The following is a 6982-nucleotide window of genomic DNA, read 5'->3' on the forward strand; positions in this document are numbered from 1 at the left end:
GCAGGAACTCGTGAGTTTGCTTAACCTCAATGCAAGTCAAATAAGTTGAACTATGCCTCACACCCTCACTGCACTGAGATTTTAAATTTATTTGTTTTCCCAAGTTAAAAGTAGAGCTTTGTGACTGTTTGACCTTGGTTCACTGTAACATATCTATATATATTTCTCTAACTCATGCAGTAAATTTGAGAAATTTAGCCACTTCCATGTTATGCTGTTTTATTCTTCCCCTCACATGTCACTACCTAAGAAATTTTACTTAAAATTGGTATATGAGCTCCATCTTGGTTTTTAAATTATACAAAAAATTAAAAGTAGTGCAGCACACTATATCAGAAACCTATCATATGCAGTAACAAGCAGTTACTCAGCTATACATTACAATTTCTTTCCTTACATATACCTTTTCTTCACTCTGCTGAGCCCCTCAACCCTTTACATTGGTTTGCCAAAGGAAATTTCCTTCCTGTGGAAAGAACTGATGAAAATATTAATTGAAATGGTGAAGAACAGACAAAAGATGCAGAGCAGGTACAGAAGAAATCTCTAGAAAACCCACATGAGGCTGAGAGATGAATTTGGAAACGTGGGAAAATTTTCATTCTTGATGTTCCAGACAAGTCAGTAGAAACCATGTTAATGTCATTCTTTTACACAAGCAGAAAATGCAACTTTTGGGTCCTATCTCAGCCAGTCAATAAAAAGGCTCATTTCCATGTTCTTTGTAGACTGTGTCCTGCAATGATGCCAGTTTTCTACCTAAACTACTTGGAAGGTGCAGTTTTCCTCACCACTCTTTGAGACTGCAATAAATACAAGAAAACCTGAGCCAAAAAAATTTCTTATTAAAATTCAAGAAGAAAAGAGATATCTGATAGGTACTCTAGATACTGAGTTATAAGGACCATATGAATCAATCAGACAACATGTTAAGAGTCATCTCCCATCTTCAAAAATGCCAAATATTTTCCAGTTAAGTGCCAAATGCAATATGTTTATGCTCAGTTCTTTAGTTTGAACACAGATACTAATAACCTGTGTATGTATATTTTCCTATAAAAACAAGTCCTTGATATGGTCTGTCTGTTTAAAAGCCTAAATGATAGCCTGATCCTTTTAGCAGCAATATCTGGTTGCCAGATAAAACTTCAAGAAATGCCTCCAAATTGGTGACCATCAGCATGGAACCTTCAGCAACCCGTGAAAGCTCTTGATCGGTGACAGAAGCTCTGCTGAACTCAAGACCGATAGATTTGCGCTGCTCAATAACCTGCCTCAGAGCAAACATATGCAGCATTACTTGCTCTGTTTTACTCTTCTTGATTTCTGCAACTTGTATCCAAAAATTCAGTTGCATTTTTTCTTTTCTTTTACTTTTATTGCTCAATGTACTCATCTATCATGACTTTTTTCATTGTTGTATCACAATTTATTTTTTTTATTCCTGTTGAGGGTAGATTTGTTTGAATGTGAATGCTTGGAAAAGATTAAGAGACTTAGCATTGTTCAAGTTACAGTCCTACTGTTTTTACCTCAAACAAACTGTTGTGACACAGACTAGCACGATCTGAGACGTGATTGTGTAAACAATGGGGATAGTGAAACCATACACGCCCTTAGCTTCCACAGTTATGTAGCTCAGGAAGACTAGGTGAAACTTAGGAAGAAGACATAGAGCATTGAAGCGAAATAAAATTATCTAGAGTAGTTTCTTGCTTGTTTCTTGGATGTACATGACTCTTACGCTTATCAGAAGAGGATAGCCTCTACATATGGTGATGGAATTAATTGCCAAAGGTATCCACAAAAATGTCAACTTTTTCTGTCATTTCAGTTGGTCACTCTGTCTGGTGTTAATGTGCATTTCTGAAAAGATACTGCATGATTTGCAGTCTTTCTTGGACACAAATTATGACCAGGAGGTTTGCCAGATAACTCTTTACAAAATAATTCCAAACTTCTTCTGGTGTGATGCAGTTACCTGGACTTTTTCTGTCTCTTCCAGGAATATAGACCCCACCAGTGTCAGCGGAGGGCTCACAAAATAGCTTAAAGAACTATAAACCTGTTGGTATATACTACAAGAAAAAGGAATGAATGAAAGACAGAGAAAAGGGGATCCAGAAGAACTAAATAAAACAGCAAAGTGTTTTGTTAAGGCTCAGGTCTAGCATGCTGGAGGCTGTGAAAGCCTGCATGAGGGATCCTACAGTGCCTAGCTGCTCTTGCATTTTACTTTTGTCAGATAAAGCAAGAAGATTCACCATGATTTTACTTTTTAAATCTTTACTGTATCTTTAACGAAGTAACCTTAGGGCAATCTGAACTCAGAGTAGTTCCTGGGGTACAGCCACCAATGCAGCCAAAGTGCAAATTACACAGACTCTGATTATACAGCACAGCTCCAAGGAGCTGCTTCTCATGGTCTTCGGTGTCACTGTGCCTGGATCCTAGGTTTTGACAAGATTTGGAGTCTGCTGAATCCCTAAGCAGAACTGATAGGACCAATGACTCAGTAAACATGTAATTTTATTCCCAGCTGAGATGCATTCTGTCTTAAAAAACTCAGACATGGATGTGACACTCCAGCCACTCCTTCATCTCCACCCAGTGCTCTGCAGAAGACAGTTTTTCCTATCACTGGTCGTTTCTGAGGCAGTGGTCTTAAAAAACACCTCATTCTTTAAAGGGAGAACTACCCAACAAGGACTTCATCTGACCCTCTGTTCATCTGAGGTCAGCTTTGCCCTGAGTAGACTCAGAAACTTCAGCTATTTAGAAAGGTAACAGAAGATAATAAAGAATGACAGCTCTTCATCAAGAACACATCCTCCAGCTTGTTCTGTACAGTGCTCAGTAGTTCAATATACAGCTGCAGAATATATTATCACCGGAGACAAAGCAAAAATAGCCTTTATGTGTGGGAAATGAATCCAAAAAGCTTTTCAGGCATAAGGTCAGGGATCGAAGGCACAAACAGTATCACGCTGGGGGGCATCCTTAAAGCAGCACAATTAATATAGCGGGTAACACAAGAGTATTGTTGTGCTGCCAAGTAGATAACAATAACAGATAATGGGAGAGAAAGCTGCAGGCTCTGAACAGCATTTGCATGCATCCCACAACTTGTCTGGAACAAGTTCAATTTCTGGTATGTCACAGTGGAGAGAAAAAGCCTTTGCAACAACAACAAAAAAAAAGGACTTAGAAGCTAGATGTTGGTCAATGGAAAAAAGCTCAAAGTGATGTCCTCATTTAGTGTTATCAACCAGGTACTGTTTTTCACATTTAAGCCCTAGCAATATCATACCTACACAGAAAAGAAACTTGAAAGAAATGAAAAGCAATAGTGCCTGCTCTTAAAGATGTAATTCTCATTTCATAGGTTCATCTTTTATGGACTCTTGGTTCTGAAAACCTTAAAATGACTATGCCAATGTCCATGTTTCCCTTTTCAGAGCAGATAGAACAGTCATACAGCATTTCCTCCAAAAATATGCCTGAGAAACTTCATTTCACCCTTGCCCATACCAAAAAGCCACATTCATATAAGGAGTTAAGACATTACTCCTCCACAGTTCTCCTCTCATAGACAGACCAACCTGCTGTTCAGAGAGATTATTCAGATCTGTTATGTAGACTGTGGTCACAGCCTCACAAAAGGACTTAATGGGTACAATTATGTTAGTAAGGCCCTTGTAGGGTTTTCATTCTGATGGCTGAGGTCTCAAAGGGAAGCAAAACTCCTGGATGACCCCCCTCAAATCATCCTAGAGAAGCAAGGCAATCAGTCAGGGAAGATTACTCCACTGTAAACTAGTGGAGTGAAGGAGAGGAAAATAAGAGAGCCTGGAAAACTTACAAATCTTTTGTTACAATGTATTTGTGAGACATTTCTGCAAAAAGAAATTATAAAGCAGGTTTTCATAAAGCAGAGAAAAGCCATTACAATGAAAGCCTCAGATAGCTACTGCTTTCTAAATGTGACTGGTAAAAGTTGTCACTCAAACTTAAATATTTCTACGTATAGAGTGTAGAAGTTACAACTCAGAGAAGAGTGTTGTGTACAGATGTGAAAGAGAAACAAAGGGTTAGGATTTTCATCAGAGACTGAAAGGTCAGAGAATTGGTTTGGTGGTTTTCAGCATGCTACAGATGTCTGTTTTAGTCTCAGGTACCTTTCTGGTGATCAGGAGAGTAAATACATGGCAACATCATGTGCAGCTTGTGCCACCTTTTGGTAGATAAGATGATTTCGCAGTACCAGCCACGAGCTGATCACTAGCATGATAGATTTAGGTAATGATCATGCAGTCAGCCTCACTGTCCAGTCCAGAGGATAAAGCTTAATTAGCTATATTCTTTGAAGTGTATGTCAAATGTTTCTCTTGTGATACCTCTTGCTAAGCATTTTCTTTTCCCTCTCCAATGAAAACTTGGTTTATATTTGCAAGTATGACTAATTGAATTACTAAATACTAGAGATTTTTTGTGGGACTTATTCAGATATTAGTGACTTCTTTACATTTGAACCCAACCCTCTCTGCTATCTATCAAGATCACAAAGAAAGGAGTAGTCCTGTCCATATGAGGACAGTAAAACTGCAAAGCACTCCCAGAAGAACTGCAGACTAACTTCATACCCTACCTGTACCATTGCACTTACACTTTAGCCCAAGCTCTGCCAGGTAAATTGTGTATAACTAGGAAAGATAATTTCATTAGTAAACCAGTATTCACTCCCAGGCTTGTGCAGGTGCAGTGACAGTAGTCAGATTCCAGCTTCACTCACCTTTGACTGGCACATGTGCCACCAGAACTGCACAGTAAAGACAGCCTCAATACTTTAGCTCACATAGAGCTATTGTTGCTCAGATCTCAGCTGCTTCAAGTAGGATAAAGAGCCCATTTTTTGAAATAGATTTTGTATTACTCATTGACATGCATGTGGGTCACTGGCATAACAGAAAACTTGCAACTGGCTGACTTTCACATACCACTTTTATACCACTGCCTCTCCAGCAGTGAAAACACCATAGACCACTGAAATAAATTGCAGCTCCTCTCCCTTTTTTGTTGAAAGAAATTCCATCACTCATCAAAATCCTTGCAAACTGTGACTATTTCCCTAGGGATATGCTCACTTTCTTTAATGAGTTCACCATCATTTTAGTTTGCAGAGCTGCTAGAGAGCTTTGCCAGAGCCCAAATGTTTTTGAACAATGAAAGAAACCTTGCAGACTTGACTGGAGACCTTATTGACCAAGCAGAACTTTACCTGGAGTTACCATGTTTCAGCATTGTTCCCTAACCACCTGGGCCAAACCAAGCATTTCGACCTCTACTATGCCTATACAAATCCTTACAGTCCTATCTGCTTAAAAAAAGTTCTGTAGGAAGCAGTGCTTCAGTGCTTTTTAATTAATTTTTGTAGCTGTAATGACCAAGCTTCTTTGTGTTGATCCTCATTTGAATGCAGCAATTAATCCATTTACAAGAAAGGTATCAGAGTCTACATCACAAACAGACAGGTCTTGCAGACACAACCAAGTTGGCTTCAGACTGCCAGCTGGGGTGCTGCTAGGAAGGCAATCATGGAACTCCTCAAATGGGTTTTGCCAGAGGTCTTGCACTACCTACCGCAGTGCCCAGCTAGCTAGTCCAAAGTTGCTCTGTTAGGCTGGGCAAACTCTTACAATATTACCACTCTCCTCTCCTTCACTTTATATGAATAACTTTATAACAATAAAATCAAACAGGTGGTTGCTTTGGAAGACAAATGCCATAACCACAAATTTCTCCCCCCCTCTTCTGTTTCTCCAACTTTTTTGGCTAAGCATAACATCCTATGGTATGGGATATCCCTTTGGTCAATTCGAGTCACCTATCTCAGCTATGTTTTCTCCCAGTTTCTTGCCCACCTCCAGCCTACTCAGTTTTTTGGGAGCAGAAAGAATTGACAGTATGCAAGAACTGTTCAGCAACCGATGAAATACTGGTAAGTTATGAACATTAGTCCAATCAAAATGCAAAGCACAGCACCATAGTGGCTACTGTGAAGAAAACTGACTTAATAACTTAATCCCAGACAGATCCAGAACTATTACAGATGGAAAACAAATAAGTACAGATAACAAACAACTGCCTTCCATCTTGGCCTTTCTTGTGGAGAGAAGCACACTGAGTGTTTTCTCTTGGGAGCACAAGAGAACAAAGGAAGGAGGCAATCCTTCTTTATCCTAAAATAACATCTTTGGATGAAAGCAGACCTTTTTCTCCCTAAAAAACTCAATTAGTTTCCACACAGATGTAAAACCTAGACACCTGGGGCATTAAAAAATTTACATGGAGCCATCTTGTGGCTACTTTCAAGCTGGAATGAAACAAATTTCAACAACACTGTGAAGTGCTCGATGGCTAAGCAAAAAGTAATTAAGAATTTTTAGATCTCTTTCTGTTTCTGGCTTCTCTATTATTCCGTTTGTTCAATATTCAAAATATTTATGAGACAAGGTAAAAGAGAGGCTGATTTTTTTTTTTTTAATTTTTTTACCAGACTCAAGTATCAAAGTGTAGAAACAGAATACTTCACCCAGACTGTGAATCTGGATGGTAAATTCCAACAATGACACTGAAAACTTTCAATTTTTAATGTGATTCAACAGGCATATCCTAGTTTAGGTAATTTTTACTTTTCTGTGCTATTCCAAGCCTCTGTGTAAAAAGCAAAACTCACCTTGGAAGCAAGACCACTAGAGACATCTTACACAGATATTCAGAGAACTGCAGTGAAGCATTACAGTCCAGAGACAGTGGGTTGGTTTAGGTTGCAGTAGGGTTAGGGGAGGTTCTTGCAAACAGTAGGACAGACTGGGATCTCCACCCCTTGCTGAAATTATAAAGGCACTTATACCTAGGGAAGGAGACAAGGAGGAGTTGACGGAATGACTCCTTTCCTGTGGAGCACTGAGTGACGAATGCT

Source organism: Colius striatus, chromosome 1, assembly GCF_028858725.1.
Source record: "Colius striatus isolate bColStr4 chromosome 1, bColStr4.1.hap1, whole genome shotgun sequence".
In the NCBI taxonomy this organism is placed as follows: domain Eukaryota; kingdom Metazoa; phylum Chordata; class Aves; order Coliiformes; family Coliidae; genus Colius; species Colius striatus.